Below are 27,767 nucleotides of genomic sequence, written 5' to 3'. Positions count from 1 at the left end.
GAATGAACATAACATCATGTATCCTTATTTTCCTGTTTTTCAAGAACATTTTCCCTCTTGGGTAAATATTCTGAAAATATAACTGTTTGGCAACCTTTTTGTAACTTTTAGATTCTTCTAACTTAAGTCACTATTTTTAATTTTAGTAGTTTATCAGACAGTTTTAAGGAATCTGTTCTAACAGAAAGTTGACAATGAGAATACTGTATCAAAGTACTAGTTTCGAATTTGGAACTCTTAGAGCCTGCAAAGGTGGCTAAGGTAAACTGTTGAATGTTTTTGCTCTCTTTCAGATAGAAAAGGAATGCCAAAAATTATGAACACCTGAAAGTGTTGACAAATAATTAAATAAAATGAGAAATGAACAGAATAAATCAAGAAAATCATGCAAACTCTTGATTTTGAATAATTGATCAATTATTTGACTTTCTTTCTTTATTCTGTGGGGTTACAGAAGGAACCCAGCATTTGCAGATTGTAGGCAAGTGCCCTGTCACTGAGCCACATCCTCAGCTATTGCTTCCTTAATTTCTCAAGATAAAAGAGAGGCCAATAGAGTTGAGGAGTGAACTTTTCCTAAATTAAATAATGTGTGAGGCAGATGAAAGGATGGTGTCTGTTCCTGGTCTTAGTCTATTATATATTCCACAAAATTTTGTCATTGAAGTTGAATGTGGTTTTACAGAAGAAAATTTCAGTAGCCACAGTTGAAGTTCAAATTATAAAATAAATGATTATTTCTTTGCGTATGCTAGGTGAGTGCTCTCTAAGAGGAGCCACCGCTTCAGCTTATTTCTTTAAAAAAAAGTAGAATACATGTATATATATAAATATATATGATATGCATGTATATATAAGATGTGCATACATATGATATATATACATATATATGTATCACTTCTTTAACAAAGGGAGACTACAATCTATGAAATAACCTAAGTATAATATAGAGATATTATTTTCTAGAAGTGTTTCATTCCATTATTCTTCCTTATAAAAGAGGGATTCCCTGTAGATATTATATTAGAAGTGTTCTCAAATAAATGTGTTAGCTTGATTTCAGTTCTATCTGTGAAATGAGAAATCCTATTATATATACCATATCCTGGTAATTAGTTTTCACTGGAGTAGTTGTAAAAGTAATTCAAACCTCTGTAGAAATCTCTATGCCAAATCTCATGAAGAGAATTTATATCCTGAGCTTCCTTGGTCTTAAAAATTTTGAGAACATTAATACTTTTAAAATTAAAAATAAAGGAACTGATTCTTGTTAGTAGTTATAATGTGTTAAAGTCACATATCTTTACCTATTTCATGTGAACATTTTTGTTTGATTACAAAGAATCCTGTGTTAGATAGCATTACCACTCTCTTATAGATGAAAAAAACCAGGCTCAAAGAGTGATGTAAATTGCTTAATTATTCAACCACTAAGCCTAGATCATATATTGGAATCCATTTAGTCTAAATGAAGCAGGACATTCATCCACAATGATAACCTGTGTGATACACCCTGAGAATTCAGCATTTGAAAGTATGCTAAGAGATAGTGTCAGTTTGACAGAAAAAAGACAAACAAGAGAAATTTGTAAATCGAGTCCTCAATGTCAGCTATTATATTTCAGAGATCACTCATGAAATTGCTTCAAATCCTATTAGGAATTTCAAAGTCTATTGAGAGTTTACTCTTGCTTATACTAAAATCATACTCAGATATAGGTGTACAATGAGATGCAGATATAAAGATATTCCCTGTTTCCTTAAATCAAATATTCCCTGTATAGGTGTAGGGCACAGGAATGTATCTGCCTAGGTATTTTACATTTTATATGGCAGTTCATAAAATATAATTTTAGGTATTAGCATCTTTATCTATGTTCATTTAAGTAATTGAAGAAAGGGTTTACTGAATTTCAGTAATCTTGAAACAATATTACATTCTTGTTTAATTATTAATAAAGAAATCTAAATAATCTATTTTGATTACATTCCCATTTGGATATTAGTCCCTGAATTCCTCAGATGTACATGTTTTCTTCCATACTTTCTCCTTTTTATTCATAAGCACACAGGTACTCATTTAAACTCCTTAGTATTCCTTTCATTTATTCAAACAAAATTGTCATATTTTTACATTTATGTGTATCTTGTTTGCTTTCTGCTCAACCATATCTCTTAATGTTTTATCCAAGTTATGTGTCCTGTGTCGACCCACTTAAGACAATTAAGTTTCTACCTATTATTCTATAATAAAATATATCACCGCTTGTTTCCCATTCTATTATGAGCAGGTATTTAGGTCAATTCCCTTTTTCAAGTATGAACAAGGCTTCAGTGAATATTCTTATGAATTCTTTGTGGTTTCCCTAGATCAAAGTTTATTCTCTAAACCATTATCATATTTATATAGGTAGGCTTTTGCATTTTATTTTTACAAGGCTGATGAGTGAGACTATTATCTCAATGTTGTTTAATTTTTATTGCCATGATTGTTAATGAGTGGGAGAATTTTTATATATGTTATTATCCCATTGTAATTTCCTTTCTGTCACTACCCATTCAAATTATGCTCTTTCAGTAAAATTGAGTGACTTAGATTCACATTATAGATATGAAGGTGTTATAAAGATTTATTACCATTTTGTCACTTCTTAAAATACTTTCCCAATATGAAATTTTGTTGGATATAATATTTAAGTATATTACACATTTTATTATGAATTTTTTTGCTTAGAATTTTTCCTAGTCTAAGCTTATTCACCTAATTATTCCCTAAATATTTGTTCTAGTTTTATTTGATACATTTGCATAGTTCAACCATCTGAAATATATTTCTTGTGACTAAGAAGAAATTTTCTTTTCTTTTTTTATGGGGTTGGGTGGGTACAGGGCATCTTATCAAGTGGAGACTCAAGTTCTAATATTAGTAACAGAAAAATCTTGTATTTTGAGATGTTACTTTAAACATAGATTAAATCCAATGTATTTCTGTGCTTGTTTATTGCCTGTATTTGCATTGTCATCTGTATTTAATAACACTTCTTTGTCATATATTTTTAATGTACTTCAGTATCTGCAAAGATATTTTTATTTACCTGTGCTGGATATTGACTAGTGCTGAATTTTGGAAGCTTACTTTTCAAACTTTTAGTAAAAACTTTGTCACAATTTAGTTTATAATTATTGATGGTATTGGTTAATTGGGAACAAAATAATTTTTTTTTTTTTTTACTACATTCATTCTTCCTAACCATAAATCATGTAAATTGGTTTTAATTTTTTTTAAATTTCTAATAAAATTCCATGTTTATGAAAAAGTTTCCATTTTCAGCAATGGTATATATAAAAACAATTTTCAAGCTTTTACTCAAAAAATTCATATGACATTTCAGGTCCATTGCAATTGGACTTTTTCAACAATTCTAGAGAGTGGTCCCTACACCCCCAAAATAGAAATTAAACCTGAAGTTGTTAACTTAAGGTTCATACATGAACTTAGACCCACACATACATCATATGTCTAAAGTCCTATTGAAAATCTCTTTGTATATCAAATGTGATATTTCCAAAACATTTTTCATTGGAACGCATACAGTGCAAAGGGCATGATTTCCTTGCTGTTCTAACTCTTTACAAGCTTGCTGACAAATTTTTCTCAGTGATTAGGATTTATCTTCTGTAAACCAGGCTTGAGTTTAGCAGTTGTGCGACTCCTTTTAGATCAAGTACTCCAAGTCACAAAAAGGAAGAAAGAGATGTAGGGTAGTCATTTGCATCAAATAAATATTTTTTTCTTTTTACTGACATATCCCAGGATTTGACGATGAACATATAGCCAACCTGTTGAGGGAAAAAAACATGATTCGATTCTGAGATCCAAAGCAGTAAAACAGATGAAGTGAAGAAAAATCTCTGAATGCAAGTGTCTCTGCAAGTTTGCTATTGAAAGAAGAAATGCTAGGAAATCGGACAACAGGACCCACATGATGAGAACTTGAGAACTCCTGGATGAGACAGGAAAATGAACTTGGAAAAAAAGGAAAAGTCTAGGAAGCAATAACCATTCTGGAGGCCCATATGATGGATCAACCCTCTTCTCCACAGATTGGTTTGTTGCTCTACCTCTCCCTTCATTTTTTAAAAAAAATGTTCTTAAGTCCTAAAAGGAATTGATGAAATTGTTATCCAGAGGTTTAATATTTGCATGAGTTTGCTGAAGTATGTTGTCACTAGACATAATTGACTTTTAAATTTATCAGTTTAGAAGAACTGAGAATGAGAGTATCTATCCTGCCTTTGAAAAACAGACAAACTATTGGCTTTTTTTTTAATTTATTTATTTTTTTTTACGTTTACATAGGGTAATGATGTTTATTATATTTTTCCCCCTCCCCCCCACCCCTCCCACCCCTCTTTTCCCTCTACACAGTCCTTCTTTCCTTCATTCTTACTGCTCTCCTTGGCCTAACTCTAAACCTAACCCTAAACCTAATGCTAGCCCGTCCCACCCCCCATTATATGTCCTCATCCGCTTATCAGCGAGATCATTCGTCCTTTAGTTTTTTGAGATTGGCTTATCTCACTTAGCATGATATTCTCCAATTTCGACCATTTGCCTACAAATGCCATAATTTTATCATTCTTCATTGCGGAGTAATATTCCATTGTATAAATATGCCACAGTTTCTTTATCCATTCATCAACTGAAGGGCATCTAGGTTGGTTCCACAATCTGGCTATGGTGAATTGAGCAGCAATGAACATTGATGTGGCTGTATCTCTGTAGTATGCTGATTTTAAGTCCTTTGGGTATAGGCCAAGGAGTGGGATAGCTGGGTCAAATGGTGTTTCCATTCCAAGCTTTCTGAGGAATCTCCACACTGCTTTCCAGAGTGGTTGCACTAATTTGCAACCCCACCAGCAATGTATGAGTGTTCCTTTTTCACCACATCCTCGCCAACACCTATTGTTGCTTGTATTCTTGATAATCGCCATTCTAATTGGGGTGAGATGAAATCTTAGGGTAGTTTTGATTTGCATTTCCCTTATTACTAGGGATGATGAACATTTTTTCATATATCTGGTGATTACTTGTACATCTTCTTCTGTGAAGTGTCTGTTCATTTCCTTAGCCCATTTGTTGATTGGATTATTTGTATTCTTCGTGTAGAGTTTTTTGAGTTCTTTATAGATTCTGGAAATTAGCGCTCTATCTGAGGTATGGTTGGCAAAGATATTCTCCCACTCTGTAGGCTCTCTCTTCACATTTCTGATAGTTTCCTTTGCTGAGAGAAAGCTTTTTAGTTTGAATCTATCCCTCTTTTAAACACACTGGAGATTTCAAAGCTACTAATAAGTTGTAAAACTGAAACACCATCTTAAATTAAACTGAAAACTGTGTTTTGTGCTTAAAGTATTCTCCCTATTGTTAATGGTGTGAGGGTTTGGGATTCATCACAATCAGGATTGATTTTCTGTGCTGTTCCTGTTACTAGTGAGTCTGTTCTAATTACCTGCATTCTACTTATGAGTAAATATTCTACATATTTTATCCATTGCTGTACTCCTAGTGCCAATTATACTGATTGATTCATAATAAACAGTCAATATATGCATTTACTGAACACATGATTTTGAAAATAAATCAATGATTTCCAATGGTCTAATGTTTCAGGTATATAATCCTCTCCCTTTAAATAATCAAGCTCATAAAAAAAATGGAATATGAAAACATTACCGAATTTATTCTTCTCGGACTATTTAGTAATGCAGATGTGAATACTCCCTGCTTTGTGATATTTTCACTTTGCTATCTTGCAATTCTTTCAGGAAACCTGGCCATTCTTCTCACCATCAGGGGAAGCCACCCTTCCCCTGAAGTACAGGTGAGCAACCCATGTACTTTTTCCTCAGCTACCTGTCCTTCATGGATGTCTGCTTTACTTCCACAGTGGCACCCAAACTGATCATAGACTTACTGATTCAGTGGAACACCATCTCCTTCAGTGGTTGTGTGTCCCAGATGTTTCACGCCCATTTCTTTGTAGCCACTGAGATCTTTATCTTGGTGGCCATGGCCTATGATCGCTATGTAGCCATCTGTAGACCCCTTCACTATGTGGTCATTATGAGCAGATGGCGTGCTACATCCTTGTGATGGTTTCTGTCATTGGAGCTTTTATCCATTCACTGATGCAGGTGTTGATCATTATTCAACTTCCCTTCTGTGGCCCCAATCAGATAGACCACTATTTCTGTGATGTCTTCCCCCTCTTGAAGTTGGCCTGCACTGACATGAGGCTCTTGAAGATCATAATCATTACCACCACAGGGGTGCTGTTCATTCTGACCTTTGTTGCCTTGGTAATTTCTTACATCATCATCCTGTCCACCTTGAAGACTCACTCATCTGAGGGCCACTGCAAAGCCCTCTCCACCTGTGGCTTGCACATCATGGTTGTGCTCATGTTCTTCCTGCCCCTCATCTTCACCTATGCCCCCATGACTGATTCTGTCAGTGATGACAAAGTGTTTGCTCTGTTTCACCATGATTGCCCCCTTGTTCAACCCTCTCATCTACACACTGAGAAATGCAGACATGAAGAATGCCACGAGGAAAGTGTGGGGCCCACACAAATTATTGGAAGGGACTTGAAGCCTTGGGGTTGGCGCTCTTGGTCTGATCTTGTTCTCTACACTGAATCAACGTCAGTAAACAGGGCAGGTGCAGAGAGGTGGTATGCATCACCCACAGCAACAGGTCTTGAAGAGAGAAGACCACTCTTGAAGAGAGACCTGGCCACTCTCCTTCTGTTTCTTTACATTTCTGAGACTGTACACAAGAGAAGGGAACCAGATGATCTCCATGTTCTTCCTGGCTCTGACATTCTAACAGTTAATCTGTCCTTCAAAAACCAAGACAAAAGAAACACTATGTTACTGATATTGATTCAAATTAGAAATGCTTCGTGGTTTGTCAGTTGTGCCCTGTCTCAGGAAGCAGGTTTCTCAACTGAGACACCTGCTATAGATACAGAGAATTAAGAACATCTTTATTGAGGCTTCCACTGCAATTAAAAAGTGACAAAATAAAAGAAAGATGTATCTGTTGCATATTTTAAGGTTTCAAAACAGTGTGATGCAATGTAGTTTTCCTATTCACATTGTAATTGATGGAAGATATTGTAAGTGATTCTTTTTTTTTTATTGTAAACAAATGGGATATATGTTGTTTCTCGGTTTGTACATGGACTCAAGGTATACCATTTGTGTAATCATAAATTTACATAGGGTAATGTTGTTTGATTCACTCTGTTATTTTTCCCTTCCCCCCCACCCCTCCCACCCCTCTTTTCCCTGTATATAGTCCTTCCTTCCTCCATTCTTACCACCCTACTTAATCCTAAACCTAAACCTAACCCTAAACCTAACACTAACCCCTCCCATCCCCCATTATATGTCCTCATCTGCTTATCAGCGAGATCATTTGTCCTTTGGATTTTTGAGATTGGTTTATCTCACTTAGGATGATATTCTCCAATTTCATCCATTTGCCTGCAATGCCATACTTTTATCATTCTTTATGGCAGAGTAATATTCCATTGTATTTACATGCCACAGTTTCTTTATCCATTCATCAATTGAAGGACATCTAGGTTGGTTCCACAATCTGGCTATTGTGAATTGAGCAGCAATGAACATTGATGTGGCTGTATCTCTGTAGTATGCTGATTTTAAGTCCTTTGGGTATAGGCCAAGGAGTGGGATAGCTGGGTCAAATGGTGGTTCCATTCCAAGCTTTCTGAAGAATCTCCATACTGCTTTCCAGAGTGGCTGCACTAATTTGCAACCCCACCAGCAATGTATGAGTGTACCTTTTTCCCCACATCCTCGCCAACACCTATTGTTTCTTGCATTCTTGATAATCGCCATTCTAATTGGGGTGAGATGGAATCTCAGTGTAGTTTTGATTTGCATTTCTCTTATTACTAGAGATGTTGAACATTTTTTCATATATCTGTTGATTTCTTGTACATCTTCTTCTGTGAAGTGTCTGTTCATATCATGAGCCCATTTGTTGATTGGATTATTTGTATTCTTGGTGTAGAGTTTTGTGAGTTCTTTATATATTCTGGAAATTAGTGCTCTATCTGAAGTATGAGTGGCAAAGATATTCTCCCACTCTGTAGGCTCTCTCCTCACATTGCTGATAGTTTCCTTTGCTGAGAGAAAGCTTTTTAGTTTGAATCTATCCCAGTTGTTGATTCTTGCTTTTCTTTCTTGTGCTATGGGAGTTCTGTTAAGGAAGTCTGATCCTAAGACGACAAGTTGAAGATTTGGACCTACTTTTTCTTCTGTAAGATACAGGGTCTCTGGTCTGATTCAGAGGTCCTTGATCCATTTTGAGTTGAGTTTTGTGCAGGGTGGGAGATGGGGGTTTAATTTCATTCTGTTGCATATGGTTTTCCAGTTTTCCCAGCACCATTTGGTGAAGAGGCTGTTGTTTCTCCATTGCATATTTTGGGCACCTTTGTCTAGTATGAGAAAATTGTTTTTCTTTGGGTTTGTGCCCATGTCCTCTATTCTGTACCATTGATCTACCTGTCTATTTTGGTACCAATACCATGCCATTTTTGTTACTATTGCTTGTAATAGAGTTGAAGATCTGGTATTGCGATACCCCCTGCTTCGCTCTTTCTACTGAGGATTGCTTTAGCTATTCTGGGTTTTTTATTCTTCCAGATGGATTTCATAATTGCTTGCTCTATTTCTGTAAGGTACATCATTGGGATTTTAATGGGAATTGCATTGAATCTGTATAGACATTTTGACAATATTAATTCTGTGTACCCAAGAGCATGGGAGATATTTCCATCTTCTAAGGTTTTCTATAATTTCTTTCTTTAGTGTTCTGTAGTTTTCATTATAAAGGTCTTTCACCTCTTTTGTGAGATTGCTTCCCGAGTATTTTATTTTTTTCGATGCTATTGTGAATAGGGTAGTTTTCCTAACTTCTCTTTCTGAAGATTCATCACTTATGCATAAAAATGCATTGGATTTATGAGCATTGATTTGTAACCTGCTACTTTACTGAATTCACTTATGAGTTCTAAAAGTTTTCTGGTGGAATTTCCAGGTTCCTCTAAATATATAATCATGTCACTATGTACTGGGATATTTTGAGTTCTTCTTTTCCAAAGCATATCCCTTTAATTTCTTTGGTTTGTCTAATTGTTCTGGCTAGATTTCAAGGACAATGTTGAATAGAAGTGGTGAAAGAAGGCATCCCTGTCTTGTTGCAGTTTTTAGGGGGAATGCTTTCAATTTTTCACCATTTAGAATGATATTGGCCATGGGCTTAGTGTAGATGGCCTTTACAATGTTAAGGAATGTTCTCACTACCCCAGTTTTTTCTAGTGTTTTGAGCATGAAGGGATGCTGTATTTTATTGAATGCTTTTTCTGCATCTATCGAAATAATCATGTGATTCTTAAGTTTAAGTCTGTTGATATGGTGAATGACATGTAATGATTTCCAGATGTTGAACCAACCTTGCATCCCAGGGATAAGACCCACTTGATCGTGGTGCACTATTTTTATTATATTTTTGTATGCGATTTGCTAAAATTTTGTTGAGAATTTTTGCATCGATGTTCATTAAGGATATTGGTTTGAAATTTTCTTTTCTCCATGTGTCTCTGTCTGGTTTCGGTATCAGGGTGATATTGGCTTCATAGAATGAGTTTGGGAGGGTTCCCTCCTCTTCTATTTTCTGGAATACTTTGAGGAGTATTGGAATGAGCTCATCTTTAAAGGTTTTGTAGAACTCAGCTGAGAACCCATCTGGTCCCAGACTTTTCTTTGTTGGTAAGGTTTGATGACCTCTTCAATATCATTGCTTGAAATTGATTTATTTAAGTTGTGTATATCCTCCTCGTCAGTTTAGGTAATTCATATGTCTCTAGACTCTTGTTGATGTCTTCGAGGTTTTCTGGTTTGTTTGAGTATAGATTTTCAAAATAGCTTCTAACTATGTTTTGTATTTCATTCGTGTCTATTGTGTTATTTCCTTGTTCATTCTGAATTTTAGTAATTTGAGTTTTCTCCCTCTTTCTCCTTGTTAGTGTGGCTAAGGGTTTATCAATTTTGTTTATTTTTTCAAAGAACCAACTATTTATTTTGTTAATTTTTCTGATTGTTTCTTTTTTTTCTTTTGTTTCATTGGTCTGCTCTTCATTTTCTACAGCTTTGAGCTGTAGTGTCAAGTCGTTTATTTGTTGATTTCTACTTATTTTGTTGTATGTACCCCATGAAATAAATCTTCCTCTAAGTACTGCTTTCATAGTGTCCCAGAGATTTTGATATGATATGTCTTTGTTCTCATTTACTTCTAAGAGTTTTTTTTATTTCCCTCCTGATGTCTTCTGTTGTCCATTCATCACATAATAACGTATTACTTAATCTGCAGGTATTGGAGAAGTTTCTGTTTTTTATTCTGTCATTTATTTCTAATTTCAATCCATTATGATCTGATAGAGTACAAGGTAGTATCTTTATCTTCTTGTATTTGCTAACAGTAGTTTTGTGGCATAAAATATGATCTATTTTAGAGAAGGATCCATGTGCTGCTGAGAAGAAAGTGTATTTGTTCTTTGTTGGATGGTATATTCTATATATGTTGGTTAAGTCTATATTGTTGATTGTGTTATTGAGATCTATGGTTTCTTTATTCAATTTTTGTTTGGAAGATCTATCCAGTGGTGAGAGAGGTGTGTTAAAATCACCTAGTATTATTGTGTTGTGGTCTATTTGATTTCTGGATTTGAGAAGGATTTGTTTGACGTACGTGGATGAACCATTGTTTGGGGCATAGATATTTATGATTATTATGCCTTGCTGATTTATGCTTCCCTTAAGCAGTATGTAATGTCCTTCTTTATCCCTTCTGACTACTTTTGGCTTGAAGTCCACATTATCTGAAATGAGGATGGATACTCCAGGTTTTTTGCTGTGTCCATGTGCATGGTATGTTTTTCTCCATCCTTTCACCTTTAGTCTATGAATATGTCTTTCTATAAGATGAGTCTCTTGCAGGCAGCATATTGTTGGATTTTTCTTTTTAATCCAATCTGCCAGTCTATGTCTTTTGATTGATGAGTTCAGGCCATTAACATTCAGGGTTATTATTGTGATATGATTTGTATTTTCAGTCATTTGACTCATTTTTTAAAAATTTATTTTTATTGTAAACAAATGGGATATATGTTGTTTCTGTTTGTACATGGAGTAACAGCATACCATTTGCATATTCATACATTTACATAGAGTAATGATATTTGATTCATTCCATTATTTTTTTCCTACTCCCCCCACCTCTCTTTTCCCTCTATACAGTCCCTCTTTCCTCCATTCATGCCCCCCTCCCACCCCCCATTACGTGTCAACATCCACTTATCAGTGAGATCATTCGTCTTTTGGATTTTTGAGATTGGCTTATATCACTTAACATGATATTCTCCAATTTCAACCATTTGCCTGCAAATGCCATTATTTTATTATTCTTTATGGCTGAGTAATATTTCATTTTATGTATATACCACAGTTTCTTTATCCATTCATCAATTGAAGGGCATCTTGGTTGGTTCCATAGTCTGGATATTGTGAATTGAGCAGCTATGAATGTTGATGTGGCTGTATCTCTGTAGTATGCCGATTTTAAGTCCTTTGAGTATAGGCCAAGGAGTGGGATAGCTGGGTCAAATGGTGGGTCCATTCCAAGTTTTCTAAGGAATCTCCACCCTGCTTTCCAGAGTGGCTGCACTAATTTGCAATCCCACCAGGAATGTATGAGTGTACCTTTTTCCCCACATCCTCTCCAACACCTATTGTTTCTTGCATTCTTGATAATCGCCATTCTAATTGGGGTGAGATGGAATCTCAGTGTAGTTTTGATTTTCATTTCTCTTATGACTAAAGATGGTGAACATTTTTTCATATGTTTGTTGATTGCTTGTAGATCTTCTTCTGTGAAGTGTCTGTTCATATCCTTAGCCCATTTGTTGATTGGGTTATTTGTATTCTTGGTGTAGAGTTTTTTGAGTTCTTTATAGATTCTGCAAATTAGTGCTCTATTTGAAGTATGAGTGGCAAAGATATTATCCCACTCTGTAGGCTCTCTCTTCGCATTACTGATAGTTTCCTTTGCTGAGAGAAATCTATTTAGTTTGAATCTACTCAGTTATTGATTCTTGCTTTTCTTTCTTGTGCTATGGGAGTCCTGTTAAGGAAGTCTGATCCTAAGCCAACAAGGTGAAGATTTGGACCTACTTTTTCTTCTATAAGATGCAGGGTCTCTGGTCTGATTTCCAGGTCCTTGATCCATTGTGAGTTGAGTTTTGTGCAGGGTGAGATAGGGGTTTAGTTTCATTCTGTTGCATATGGATTTCCAGTTTTCTCAGCACTATTTGCTAAAGAGGCTATTGTTTATCCATTGCATATTTTGGGACATTTGTCTACTTGAGAAAATTGTATATATTTGGGTTTGTGTCCTTGTCCTCTATTCTGTACAATTCATCTACCTGTCTATTTTGGTGCCAATACTGTGCTGTTTTTATTACTATTTCTTTCTAGTACAGTTGAAGTTTTGGTACTGCGATACCCCCTGTTTCACTCTTCCTGCTAAGGATTGCTTTAGCTATCCTGGGTTTCTTATTCTTCCAGATGAATTTCATGACTGCTTGCTCTAGTTCTGTAAGGTACGTCATTGGGATTTTAATTGGAATTGCATTGAATCTGTATAGCAGTTTTGGTAGTATGGCCATTTTTCAGTATTAATTCTGCCTATCCAAGAACATGGGAGATCTTTCCATCTTCTAAGGTCTTCCTTAATTTCTTTCTTCAATGTTTTGTACTTTTTATTATAGAGATCTTTTACCTCCTGGTTAGATTGATTCCCAAGTATTTTATTTTTTTTGACGCTATTACAAATGGAGTTGTTTTCCTCATTTCCCTTACAGCTGTTTCATCGCTTGCATATAAAAATGCTTAAGATTTATGCGTGTTGATTTTATAGTCTGCTACTTTGCTGAATTCATTGATGAGGTCTAAAAGTCTTCTAGAGGAGGTTTTTGGATATTCTAAATATAAAATCATGTCATCCGCAAATAGTGACAGCTTAAGTTGCTCTTATCCTATTCGTATCTCTTTAATTTCTTTAGTCTGTCTAATTGCTCTGGCTAGTTTTGAGGACAATGTTGAATAGAAGTGGTGAAAGAGGACATCCCTGTCTTGATCCCATTTTTAAAGGGAATGGTTTCAGTTTTTCTCCATTAAGAATAATGTTGGCCATGGGCTTAGCATAAATAACCTTTACAATGTTCGAGTATGTTCCTACTAACCCTATTTTTTCTAGTGTTTTGAGCATGAAGGGGTGTTGTATTTTGTCGAACGCTTTCTCTGCATCAATTGAAATAACCATATGATTCTTATCCTTAAGTTATTGACATGATGGATTATGTTTATTGATTTATGAATGTTGAACCATCCTTGCATTCCAGGGATGAACCCCTCCTGATCGTGGTACACAATTTTCTTGCTGTTTTTGGATACGGTTTGCCAATATTTTGTTAAGGATCTTTGCATCTATATTCCTCAAGGATATTGGTCTAAAATTTTCTTTCCTTGATGTGTCTTTCCCTGGTTTGGGTATGAGGGTGATATTAGCTTCATAGAATGAGTTTGGTTGGGTACTCTCCTTTTCTATTTCCTGGAATACTTTAAGAAGTATTGAAAGTTCTTCTTTGATGTCTTGTAGAACTCAGCTGAGAATCCATCTGGTCCTGGGCTTTTCTTGGATGGTAGATTTTTAATGGCTTCTTCTATTTCATTGCTTATTATTGATCTGTTTAAATCGTGTATGTCCTCCTGGTTCAGTTTGGTAGGAGCATATGTCTCTAGAAATTTGTCCATGTTTTTACTAGTTTCTATTTTGTTGGAATACAGATTTTCAAAGTTGCTTCTCATTATTTTCTGTATCTCAGTGGTGTCTGTCGTGATATTTCCTTTCCCATCATGTATTTTAGTAATTTGAGTCTTCTCTCTCCTTCTCTTTGTTAGTGTGGCTAAGGGTTTGTCTATTTTGTTTACTTTCTCAAAGAACCAACTTTTTGTTTTGTCAATGTTTTGAATAGTTTCTTCTGTTTCAATTTCATTGATTTCAGCTATGATTTTAATGATTTCCTGTCTTCTACTACTTTTGCTGTTATTCTGTTCTTCTTTTTCTAGGACCTTGAACTGTAATGTTAGGTCATTTAGTTGTTGACTTTTCATTCTTTTCTGGAATGCGCTCCATGCAATGAATTTTCCTCTTAGTACTGCTTTCATAGTGTCCCAGAGATTTTGATATGTTGTATCATTGTTCTCATTAACCTCTAAGAATTTTTTAATCTCCTCCCTGATGTTTTTTGTTATGCATATTTCATTCAATAGCATATTAGTTAGTCTCCAATTGTTGGAATATTTTCTCTTTTTATTTTGTCATTGATTTCTACTCTCAGTCCATTATTATCTGGTAGAACACAAGGTAGTATCTCTATTTTTTTGCATTTCCTAAAGGCTGCTTTGTCACATAACACATGGTCTATTTTCGAGAAGGCTCCATGTGCTGCTGAGAAGAAAGTGAATCCGCTCGTTGATGGATGGAATATTCTATATATATCTATTAAGTCTATGTTATTGATTGTGTTATTGAGTTCTACTGTTTCTTTGGTTGGATTTTGTTTGGAAGATCTATTCAATGGTGTCAGCAGTGCGTTAAAATCACCCAGAATTATTGTATTGTGGTCTATATGATTCTTGAAATTGAGAAGGATTTGTTTGATGTACAGGGATGCACCATTTTTGGGGGCATAAATATTTACTATCATTACGTCTTCCTGATTTATGGTTCCCTTAAGCAGTATGAAATGTCCTTCTTTATGCCTTCTGACTAACTTTGGCTTGAAGTCCACTTTATCTGATATAAGGACGGAAACCTCCGCTTTTTTACTGAGTCCATGTGCGTGGTAGGTTTTTTCCCATCTTTTCACCTTTAGTCTGTGGATATTTTGTTCTACGAGATGAGTCTCTTGCAGGCCGCATATTGTTGTGTCTTTCTTTTTAATCCATTCTGCCAGTCTATGTCTTTTGATTGATGACTTAGGCCATTAAGGTTCAGGGTTATTAATGAGAAATGATTTGTATTCCCAGTCATTTGGCTTATTTTTGGTTTTTAAGTTGGCTTGGTTTCTCCTTTGAGTGGTTTTTCTCTAAGGTAGTTCCTCCCTTGCTAACCTACATTGTCGTTTTTCATTTCCTCCTCATGGAGTATTTTGTTGAGAATATTCTGTAGTGCAGGCTTTCTATTTGTAAATTCTTTTAACTTTTGTTGATCATGGAAGATTTTATTTCCTCTTCAAATGTGAAGGTTATTTTTGCTGGGTATAGGATTCTTGGTTGGCAACCATGTTCTTTCAGATCTTGAAATATGTTGTTCCAGGCCCTTCTAGCTTTTAGAGTCTGGGTTGAGAAGTCGGCTGCTATCCATATTGGTCTCCCCCTATATGTAATCTGATGCTTTTCTCTTGTGGCCTTTAAAATCCTAACTTTATTTTGAAGGTTAGGCATTTTCATTATAATGTGCCTTGGTGTGGATCTGTTGTGATTCTGTGCATTTGGTGTTCTGTAAGCCTCTTGTATTTCCATTTCATTCTTCAGATTTGGGAAATTTTCTGATATTATTTCATTGAATAGGTTGTTCATTCCTTTGGTTTGTATCTCTGTGCCTTCCTCAATCCCAATAATTCTTAAATTTGGACATTTCATGATGTCCCATAGTTCTTGGAGATTCTGTTCATGATTTCTTACCATCTTCTCTGTTTGGGCAACTTTATTTTCAAGATTGAATATTTTGTCTTCATTGTCTGAGGTTCTGTCTTCCACGTGGTCTAGTCTGTTGGTGAGGCTTTCCATTGAGTTTTTTATTTGGTTTATTGTCTCCTTCATTTCAAGGATTTCTGTTTGTTTTATTTTCTTTTTTAGAATCTCTATCTCTTTGTGGAAATGATCTTTTGCTTCCTGTAGGTGCTCTTTCAGCTTATTTGTATTATCATTCATTGCCTGCATTTGCTCTCTTATCTCATTCTTTGCTTTGTGAATCATCTTAATCATGTATAATCTGAAGTCCTTTTCTGACATTTCTTCTAACACACTCTCTTTGGATTCTATTACTATAGAATCTAGATTTGTTTGGATCATTTCCTTCCCTTGTTTTTTCATGTTGTTCATGTATCTTTCCCTCTAGCAGTGCAGATCTGGGGTATTGCAGATTTCCCCCTATAGGCTTATAGTGGCCCTATAGGTTTCCAAAACCCTTTCTTTAAGGGGAGATCAATATTAGCAGTGTCCAAATCAGACACTGTGCAATCCTAGACCAAATAACCCCTATGGGGACAATAACAAAATTGTCATAATAAACAAAATAAGTTCAAATATTATCTTCAGAAAAACAAACAAGTTTGCAATAAGATCTGCAGTTTCAAATGGAGGACAAAGAGGATGTAGAGGGATGTAGAATGTGGCTGTTAATGGGATAAGAAAAGAATATACAGAAGTTCTAGAAAATAGAAAGGGTGAGAGTGTAATCAAAAGAAATCAGATGTTAGCATGCAAAAAAGGGAGAAAGAGAATCTGAGGGAACAGGTAAACAAAAGGAAAAGAGAGCAAGAAAAGTAAAGAAATATAAACTTAAATTTTTTAAATAAGGAGAAAAAAGAAAATCTACTGTATAACCGTCATATACTAATGAAACCTGCCAGTGTCAGTAGCCTGATGCATGAAAGGTACCTCACAATGAGCTTCAAGAGTCCAGCAGGGGTCGCAGAATGGGATTTTTCCCACCCAAAGATCGGAGCTAAGGCTTCCAGGATTATCCAAGATGGCCCCTCTGACTTCGAAATGTGTTGGCAAATGGGGAGCTGCAGCTCAGGGGTGGACGTGGTCAACTGGAGGTCCTGGAGATGGGATGCAGTTGGTCTGGCAGGGGTCCTGGAGGTCCAGTGTGTTTGGTGTGGTTGTGAGATCCTGGAGGCTGGGTGCAATCAGTCGGTCTGGGGGCCCGGTGATAGGGCGCAGCAGTTGGTCTGGGGGTCCTGGCTGCAGGGAGCAGTCAGTCGATGTGAGGGCCCCAGAGGCAGGGAGTGATGGGTTGGGCTAAGGGATCCTGGAGATGGGGCTCAGTCAGTCCAGCCAGGGGTCCTACGGGGCCTGGCTGTTGTCTCAAAATGGCAGCAGCCATGTGTAATCAAACCTGCAGGTACTGTAACAGTGAACTTCCAGGCAGCAGCAGGCAGCTGGTGCTCCACTGGTAGTTGGCGATCAGTTTGCTGAGTGTTGTCAGACGATCGGGAGGTGAACCTTGAGCGTTGGGTGATGGATAGGAGTAAGGTAGGTGATGGACAGGCAAGAGGCAGGTAAATGGCGGATAATAGATGCTTGACAGTGAGCAATCTGCTCTCAAAAAAGGCATCGATATGCTGGCAGACTGCAGGTCATCACAGCAGACAAATGGGTAAACACCAGGGGAATCAATCAGCAACAAAAACTGCCTCACTGAGAAACAGATATCCTCTGCTTGAAACTGGCATTATGGAGTGACAAGGAATGCAGCCTCCCTCTAGTCTGCTATCTTGGATCTCCCCCCTCATTTTTGTTTTTTGACATGATTTGGTTTCTCCTTTTTTTGGCTATTCCTTTAGGCTAGCGCCTCCTGTTGCTGATTTGCATCGTTGTTTTTCATCTCTTCCTCATGGAATATTTTGCTGAGAATGTTCTGTAATGCTGGCTTTCTTTTTGTAAATTCCTTTAGCTTTTATTTATCATGGAATGATCTTATTTTGTCGTGAAATCTGAAAGTAAGTTTTGCTGGGTATAAGATTCTTGGTTGGTATCCGTTTTCTTTCAGGGCTTGGTAAATGTTGTTCCAGGCCGTTCTAGATTTTAGGGTCTGGATTGAAAAATCTGCTGATATTCTTATTGGTTCCCCTGAATGTAATTTGCTTCTTTTCTCTCATGGCCTTTAAAATTCTGTCTTCATTTTGTATGTTAGGTATTTTTATAATAATGTGTCTTAGTGTGGGTCTGTTGTAATTTTGTATATTTGGAGTTCTCTAAGCCTCTTGTACTTAGTTTTCCATTTCATTCTTCAGATTTGGGAAATTTTCTGATATAATTTTATTGAATAGATTGTTCATTCCTTTGGTTTGTTTCTCTAAGCCTTCTTCAATTCCAATAATTCTTAAATTTGGCCTTTTCATGATATCCCATAATTCTTGTAGATTCTGTTCATGATTTCTTACCTTCATCTCTGTTTGTTCAACTTTGTTTTCAAGGTTGAATATTTTGTCTTCAATGTCTGAGGTTCTGTCTTCCAGGTATTCTATCCTATTGGTTATGCTTTCTATGGAGTTTTTAACTTAGTTTATTGTTTCCTTCATTTCAAGGATTTCTGTTTTTTTTTTTTTTTTCAGTATCTCTAACTCTTTTTTGATATTATCTCTTGCTTCCTGTATTTGCTCTTTTACCTGTTGGTTGGTGCGATCATTTAATGCCTGAATTTTCCCTTTCATCTCCTCCTTCAATGCCTGCATTTGCTCTTTCATCTCCTCATTCAATGCCTGCATTTGCTCTTTCATCTCCTTGTTTGCTTCCCTGATTGTTTTAATTATGTACATTCTGAACTCCTTTCTGACATTTCTTCTGCTGTGCTGTCATTGGGTTTTATTGATATAGTATCTAGGTTTTTGGGGACATTTTCTTCCCTTGTTTTCTCATATTGATCAGATGTCAGTGGGACTCTGAGATATTGCAGATTTCCTCTATTGACTTATAGTGTCCCTGTAGACTTCCAGTGTATCACCTCCCAGCCTTCAGTAGCCTGAAGTCTTGGAGGAACTTGATAATGCAGTGATTCCGAAGAAAGCTGCCCCTAGCCTGCTACTGGTTCCAGGACTTGGAGCTGGCTCTGTGCAGAAAGGCCCTCACTGGGCAGTCTGCTCTGAGAAGCTGGCCATGAAAGGAGCCTGCCGCTGGAGGTAGCAGGGCTGCTTGGGGAAGTCCCTGGCTGCCCTGTCCTCATCTGTGAAGCTGCCTGTGGGTCAGAGCTTGCCGCTGGCTCCAGGACTTGGAGCTGGTTCTGTGCAGAAAGGCTCTCACTGGGGGTCCTGCCCCGAGAAGGTGGCCATGTGGAAGGAGCCCGCCGCTGGAGGGAGCAGGGCTACCTGGGGAAGACTCTAGTTGCCCTGCCCTGCTTTGAGAAGCCACCCCTGTCCAGTCCTGCTGCCCTGGCCAAGCTTCACCCAGTGGGGGAGACTCACCACATGGCTCTATTTTAGTCTGAGTCTCTCAATGACTCCACTTCTTAAATCCTGGGTTCTGGAACGACAGGAGATGCAGTCACCCTCTAGTCCACCATCTTGGATCACCCCATGGAAAGAGCCTGCCGCTGGAGGAAACAGGGGTGTTGTAGAAGTCTCTGGCTGCCCTGCCCTTCTCCCAGAGGCTGCCTGCAGGCCAGAGCTCACCGCTGGCTCCGGGACTTTTGGCTGACTCTGTGTAGAAAGGCTTTCACTGGGTGGTCTGCTCCGAGAAGCTGGCCGTGAAAGGAGCCTGCTGCGGTGGGAGCAAGGCTGCTTGGGGAAGTCCATGGCTGCCCTGTCCTGGTCCCTGAAGCTGCCTGTGGGCCCGTAAGTGATTCTTAATAATCTTTTTTACCAATCAGAAGTTTCAAATTGAGGTTATCTTTATGAAATTGATGAAATAGAAACTTCTAGCACTCTTCCCCCAACAGAAATATCAATTTGAACAACTGTCAACGTACATATATCCTTTCACAAGAGTTCAGACACCATGTGAGTTTTTGTAACATCTGAGTGTAACACAGACATTAGAAAAGATGAATTGGAAAAGGCAGGAAGTAGGGTTTTACCTTCTCTGAATCACTCTTTTTCCCAACCCCAAGCATGAAGAGCAATACTTCTCAGTCAGGAAAGACGAGGAAAGTGAGCACTGAACTTGGCCATAGACCCCTACGTGGGGCCTGCCTCAGTAAAATCTAGTGCTGTGCAGACTCTTTTAGCACCAGAATCTATTCCCAGTACCTGTGGACTAACCCCTAGCTCACCACAGCACCAGAGGCCCAGACTCTAGGTCTGCCTTCAAGTTCTTGGGGCCTGCCTCACTACTAGCCCAACTCTACTAGCCCATGGCTCTAGACCAAATACGCCAAAAAACTGACCATGGTCCCAGGTGTTAGAATTGTCCCAGGATCTTAGTCATCAGGCTGGTTCTTACAAACTCAGTCTTCAAGCAGACACTTCTTATACAAGCTCCAAGCTGGCACCCATGGATTGAACTTCCAAGTCTGCCCAATTGCCAGGCTAGATTCTGCAGCCCCAAATTCAAGTCTGTCTGATAGCACCAGGATTCAGGCCCACTCCAGCACCAGATTTGTCCTGTGACCCTGTTCATAAGGACATAATCATCACTGAATCAGAGTGCAGGACAAACCCTGCAGATATAGACTCCAGGATGGTACCCACTGTCTGAACTTCCAAGACCTCCCTCCTGCCAAATAGGATCCGATGACCCCAGGTTCTAGTCCAGGATCGTCCCCCTGGCCCCAGGAACCACACTGGTGCTGTGCATACAGCTCCATGTTTAGTCAGTGTCAGGTCAGTCACTATGGTCTCACGTTCAAGGCCAGCCCCTGCACAAACAATAGATTAAGGAGCCATTCTTGTCCTGGTAATTCCCATTCCTGGACCAGTTCCCAGAATCTCAGGTTCATGGACCATCCTTTTGACCCAGGTTCCAGTTTGTCCCCAAGGGAACTAACCTCCAGATCAGCTAACATGCATGCTAGCCTCAGTGGTCTCAGGCTTCAGGCCAATCTTCAAAGTCCAGGTAACAGACTAATATCAGACTGGCCCTAGGCTATATGTACCCAGTCTACATGCCTAGCTCATACCAGTTTCAGGCTCCAGGATGGTATATTGTCCAAGGTCCTTTGGTATTTAGGATCTATGCCAACTCCAGAATACCTAGTGTCCAAGTTCTTTTCAGCAGACTCCAAAGACAGAATGTCTCCTATGAACTACAGTTCCAGGATAACCCCTGTAGAGCTAGGCTCCAAACCAGTCACCACAGACCCACAATCCTATCTGGAGATTCAGTCTCCAGGACAAGCCGTAGGCACTGAGGTCACAGGTTTATCCCAGTTTTAGAACAAGGCCTAATTCAGTTCTTAGAATCACCTATAGATCAGAATGTCTCCTATGGACAAAGACTGAAGTCCATCCACTATGCATATAATCAATAGATCCATCTCAGTGTGTCCAGGATTCAAGAAAAATTTCATGGAACTAGATACCAGGCCTGCCAATTCCTTCTTACATTTCTCATCTATTCTTTCAGTCTGTGTGCTTTATCCATGAGAACCTTGCTATGGACAGAATGTCATGAATTCACAACTCACATGTTGAAATCCTAACCCCATCAGGATTCCATGAGGAGATGAAGTCTTAAGGAGGTATTCAGTTGTGAAGGCCGAGTCCTCAAGCATGGGATTGGTGCCCCAAAAACAAGAGAGGAGGGAGCCTGAATTCCCTCCCTCTGTGCCCTCTGCCATAAGAGGACATGGCAGAAGATAAACATCTGAAAACCAGCAAGATGTCCCTCCCAGGAACCAAGTAAACTGGCACCTTAAAAATAATTTTCCTAGTCTTCAGAATTCTTGGAAATGGATATCTGAGCCCTGCAGTCTATTATTCTTATGTTCTAAGAGTTTGAAATGACTAAAAGACCTCAGCATTCTAATCACATTTGTTTTGATTCCTGGTTTGAAAATACTAACATCACTGCCAATCTGGTTCTGGTTCTACTGTCTACATTGTCTTTTAAACTGTGTTCTTGGTTTTTGTTTTGCTTTGCTTTTACTTATTACACTGTGTAAATTTTTCTCTATAGGCATATAAATATCTCTTTAGCACTGTGGGCTAAGTTGCCAGGGAGGAGAAGCATACTATAGCCTCATGACAGGTCTCAGTGTAGCAGTGAGCCTGTTTCATGGACTGTGGTTCACAAGTGCTTCATAGCCCCCCTTCTGATTTGGACTGGATGGCTGATGGGGCTAGAGTTGGATGTTTCCATCCCTTGATCAGTTGGCTCTGATAACACCCCAGCAGGTTAGCCTATTAGCTAATTTTTCCAGAAGGCACACCTTGTCAAGGCAGACAGAATTCACTCCAGTATTCAAACTGGTTCCTTTATCATCTTTCTGACAGGAGGACAAGGGAATTTCCTCAAATGCTTAAAGTGGGAACTCCTCAGTGTTTCAGCTGGTAAAACTCACAGGAGATGCCCCTGAAGTTCATCTCTTGTCTACTCTGAGCCTCCCAATATGTCCCAGTTAATTTCTGATGCTTTCCTACAACAGTATTGTTAATGCAGAGCCTTCTGCCCTAGCAGAAGCCTGTGATTCCATTTCTTTCACTCTCTCCCATTTTAGAGTAATATTGTGACTTGAAACCTCATTTCTCCTATGGATCCAAGAAGAGTTGACTTTTAAGCTTATTCATATATTGACTTTTGTTAAGATAGAATGGGGACGCCCAGTTCCTTGCAAGCTGAGCTAGATACCAGATTACTTTTGGCTTTAAAATGGCATCTGTCCTTACTGTTCTTTTAGTTTTTTATAGTCTTTGAGATTATAATAAAATATTATTGTGATGGTTAATAAATAACATAATATTAAGAATTAAGTACATTTTGTATAAAATATATTGTATGTAGAATTATTAAATTTTATATTGAATTAAAGGAAACTACTCAATATGTAATATAAGAAATTTAAAAGGTATAATTCCATTTATACTTGGGATTTATGCTTTTATTGACATATTTGTCTGTCATGTGTGATTTAAAATTTACAAACCATTCTTTAGTTTTGAACTTTAAGTGGTCAACTGTATATAAAAAATTCAGGAAGAAAAGTACTGTGTAGTTACATATTCTAGTTCTCTCCATTTTTTCCTGGAGTTCTGAATTTCCATCTGGTGTGTCTTCTCTTCCAAACTGTATAGTTCTTTGGTCATGTGTCTCTGCTTTTGATTAGTAGGTAAGGTCATTGTTGTAGCTAGTTTTGCAGGCTGTCTTTAATTAATACACAATTCTGTATTGACATTGTTTTTTTCCTTACTTTAAATGTGCTTTTCTTTTGAATATCACCTCCCCAGTTTCTAATAGAAGTAAGCCATCATTATTATCTTTGTTCCTTTGTATATAATATAATACAATATGAATTTTTCTTGGCCTAATTTTAAGATTAGTCCTTTTACTTAGATTTTCAGTTTTTCAATGTCATGTACATATGTATGACTTACTTTTCCTTTCTTTTTTTCAAAAAATTTTATAATTAGTTATACATGACAGTAGAATGCATTTTGACATATCATACATAAAAAGACTATAACTGGTCATTCTTCTGGTTGTACATGATGTAGAATTAAACTGCTGCTTTAATAATGTATGCACATAGGGTAATAATGTCTGATTCATTCTACTATCCTTCCTACCCCCTGCCCCATTTCTTCCCTTCACTCCCCTCTACCTTATCCAGAGTAACTCTTTTCTTCCCTAGCAACCCCACTTTCCTGTTATTGTGAAGTAGCATCTGCCTATCAGAGAAAACACTCAGCCTTTGGTTCTTTGGGATGGGCTATTTCACTTAGCATGATATTTTCCAGCTCTATTCATTTATGGGTAAATACTATAATTTCATTCTTCCGTAAGACTGAGTAATTCCATTCTGTATATACACCACATTTTCTTTATCCATTCATCTGTTGAAGGGCACCTAGATTTGTTCCATAGTTTAACTATTATGAATTGAGCTGCTATAAACATTGATGTGGCTGCCTCAGTGTAGTATGCTGATTTTAATCCCTTTGTGTATAAACCTAGGAGTGACTCAAATGGTAGTTCCATTTCAAGTTTTCTGAGTAATCTCTTATTTTCTTTCTTTTTGACCACTCATATTTATAATCAAACAAGGATATATTATAAACATTCCTTCAAATATACTTTCTGCACTATTTTCTCTCTCTCTCTCTCTGTCTCTCTCTCTCTCTCTCTCTTTCTCTTTCATAGGACTCTACTTTTGATAAGGTTAGGACATTTGATACAATTCTACTTGTCATTTATTGAGTCACAGTTTATTTGTTAATTTTTTTCTCTGAAATTTAAAAAAAAATATTTAATTTCTGTGTATATTCTTTGTTTGTTTGTTTTGGTACTGGGGATTGAATGCAGGGACACTTGACTACCGAACCACATCCCCAGCCCTACTTTGTATTTTATTTAGAAACAGGATTTCACTGAATTGCATATTTTTTGATTAATCTTTAACTGATCCTTTCCTTTGAATTGTCCAGTACTGCTGGTTATACTATCTGATTATTAGTTATTTCAGATATTTCTTCTTTCTAATGTAAGTATTTAAAGTATAAATTTCCTTCTTGGGATTGGGGTTGTAGATCAGTGGTAGAGAGCTTGCCTAGCATGTGTGAAGCCTTGGGTTTAATACCTAGCATAAAAATATATATATATATTCTTAAACCTACTTGGCTCTGGCTAACAAGTTTTGATGTGCTGTATTTCCATTTTCATTAAGTGTATTGTTTTTAAAGTTGAGTTTCTCTTTGTTCTGAAGGGAATGTAGGAGTGTTTTCATTCCAAAACTTTGGAACTCCCTGCTATGCTTCTGTCATTGATTTCTAGTTTATTTACCCTGCAATTGGAGAGCATATTGTCTATGATTTTAAACTCCTTAAAATCCATCCACTAATGTTATGTCTCATCTCATAATCTATCCAGATTTACATTTTGAAGACAGATGAAAATAGTGTTACTCTGCTGTTGTTAAATTGAGCATTCTATGGGTGTCAAATAGTCAATGGTGTTGCCTTCTGTGCACTTGGTGATTTTTGATCTTATTCTATTAATTGTGAAGAAACAATTCTTTAAGTATCTTTTTCTCAACTAGGCTAGTCTTTGATTTTTATATCTGGCAGTCTCTATATAATTATATACACACCAGAGTTCTTATGTTACATTTTATAATTGATGTCTTCAACTACTTACAAAATCATATCCTCATCTATATTCATTGAGACAGAGAAAAGCAAAATAGACAGCCATCATAGTAAAGGAACTTTTTAGAAAACTAAATTTGAACATACTAAAATCTTCCTCTGGAAAGTAATTAAATTATTTTAATGCAAATTATTTAATACTTACGATATTTAATACTTCTCAATATTTAAAAAATGGTGCACAGAAATTATAGTATTGTGCATTTAATAATGGCATTTGTGTCATTTACTTTGCACTATAGGGAAAATTTTGCATGGTTCAAGGGCATCAATGTTAATAAAAGATGTACTTATACCAAAATTTTGGAAAAAATTTCCAATAATGCATTTTAAAATACTATGATGGAAAGTTGGGTTTTCTGTTGTGAGCATAACTTTAAAAAAATGTACTTTATTTTTAAAGCAGTTTTAGGGTCACATGAAAATTTCACAGAAAGAACAAAGAATCCTTAATACCTGCTCTGCTCCTTACAGTTCCCTGTCAACACCTCTTGCATTGGTATGGAACATTTGTTACAGTCATTGAACCAGTATTAATAAATGCTTACTGAAATTCACAGATTATGTTACTCTTTACTCTTTGTATGGTTGAGTTTATGACACACGTGTTGTCGAGCATCTACCATTACAGCACCATACAGAATAGTTTCACTCTTGGGAAAATGCTGCATCCTTCACTTAATCACTTTTCTTCTCCTCCTGAACCCCTGGAAACCATTTTTTGTTTTGTTAGTCTCCTCAGTTCTGCCTTTTCCTATGGGAAAATTCATAGTTCATATACTTACAGTAAATATTTGTTAAAAAAACTTGAGAATTCTCTCTTTGGTATTTCATACTTTGATGAAATCTCTTCATATTTCAAAGTTCATTAACATCAACTATTTATATATATAATTTTTACTTTGCAAAACTGGGTGTTGAATCAAGAGGTGCACTACCACTGAGTTACAATACAGTCCTTTTTAAAAAGTTGAGGTACATAATCAGATATAAGAGGTTGAAATATCTAACAAATAAGGCTATTTGGAAGAGAAAGAGGTGCCCCTCTGTGGATTTGAGAATGTGGAACAACATTACTAGCAGAAAACACCAGGCACCAATGTGAAAAAAAGGCAAGAAAAACACTAGATAAATTCTACAAGAGGTAATAGGCTAATAAGAGACACAGAAGTGAACAACATTTAAGGTAGTAACTCCTGAATACTTGCTTGCACCTCATGCTTTCTCCTTTTCTACATAGAGTCCATTTAAAGTAATCAGTGTACATGTACACATGTCATTTCCTGAAGGAACTCTCATTCCCCTAGGGGCTATTCTGTTAAATCTGCAATTAGAAGATAAATTTTTCGATTTATTTCTTCTATTTTAATCCAAACTAGGATTAAAACTGGTCATCTGAGACCAGTTTTTGCTCCACAAATTCCTCATGGCGTTTTTCACTTCTGCATTCCTCAGTGTGTAAATCAGAGGGTTCAGCAAAGGTTTCCGATGGTATAAAACACAGCTATCATCTTATCCATGGGGAAGGTGGTTGCAGGTCTTGTGTATATAAATATGCAAGGGACAAAGAACAAGATGACCACGACAATGTGAGAGATGCAGGTGGAGAGGGCCTTTCTCCTCCCTTCTGCACTGTGGTTTCTCAGAGAATGTAAGATGATGATGTAGGAGAACATCAGCATGATAAAACTCACTGTACAAATGGCCCCACTATTGGACACCAGGAGTAGTTTGGTCACATATGTGTCTGTACAGGTGAGCTTCAACAAGGGTTCCAAGTCACAGAAGTAGTGATCAATTTCATTGGGACCACAGAAAGGCAAATGCAAGGCAAGAAAAATCTGAGCTAAAGAATGTACACAGGACCCCACCCAGGCCACAGCCACCAACACACTACAGACCTGGCGGCTCATGGTGGTCATGTAGTGCAGATGGCCACATAGCGGTCAACAGCCATGAGGATGAGGATGAAGATCTCCAGGCAGCCAAAGAAATGCAATGAAAAGACTTGGATTATGCACTCACTGAAAGAAATAGTGGTCTTCTTCAAAAGGGCATCCACAATTGTTCTAGGAGCTATGGAAGTAGAGAAGCAGGAATCAGATAAGGATAAATGGAAAAGGAAGAAGTGCATTGGACTGCCGAGTGCCCGACTGGTCTTGATGGTGATGATAATGAGCAAGTTCCCCAGCAAAGTCCCCAAATAGAAAAGCAAAAATGTGACAAATACTATTTTCTTCCTAAGTGATCTTGTGTCAACCCAAGTAGGATGAACTCAGTCACATTATTGTTCAGCTGCATTTCGTGAATGAGGAGAAGGAGCAAGTGTGAGATGATCTATCTGCAAAAGAGAATGGATTTCATTTATGGGGAGTTCTGTTAAGTTATGGAATATTTTGAGCAAAATAGTTCATGGTGCTGTGTATGATTATGAGATATTCAAAGCCAATATAACATTAATCTTTGGGTACCTTACAGATATGATTTCTTAATAAGTCATCTAACACTTGAGTCCTCAACCTC

General features: G+C 37.2%; 2 pseudogenes; one reads left to right on the top strand and one right to left on the bottom strand.

Annotated features, from left to right (window-relative positions):
* The first annotated feature begins 5,717 nt into the window (after positions 1 to 5,717).
* LOC124959370 (olfactory receptor 4P4-like) lies at positions 5,718 to 6,655 on the top strand (annotated as a pseudogene).
* Positions 6,656 to 26,609: 19,954 nt separating this feature from the next.
* LOC124959369 (olfactory receptor 4C16-like) lies at positions 26,610 to 27,545 on the bottom strand (annotated as a pseudogene).
* Between the last annotated feature and the right edge of the window lie 222 nt (positions 27,546 to 27,767).

This window comes from Sciurus carolinensis, chromosome 11 (genome assembly GCF_902686445.1).
Source record: "Sciurus carolinensis chromosome 11, mSciCar1.2, whole genome shotgun sequence".
NCBI classification, from domain to species: Eukaryota; Metazoa; Chordata; class Mammalia; order Rodentia; family Sciuridae; genus Sciurus; species Sciurus carolinensis.
Note: the sequence above shows the minus strand (reverse complement) of the source record. Positions and strands in the feature narration are given on the sequence as shown.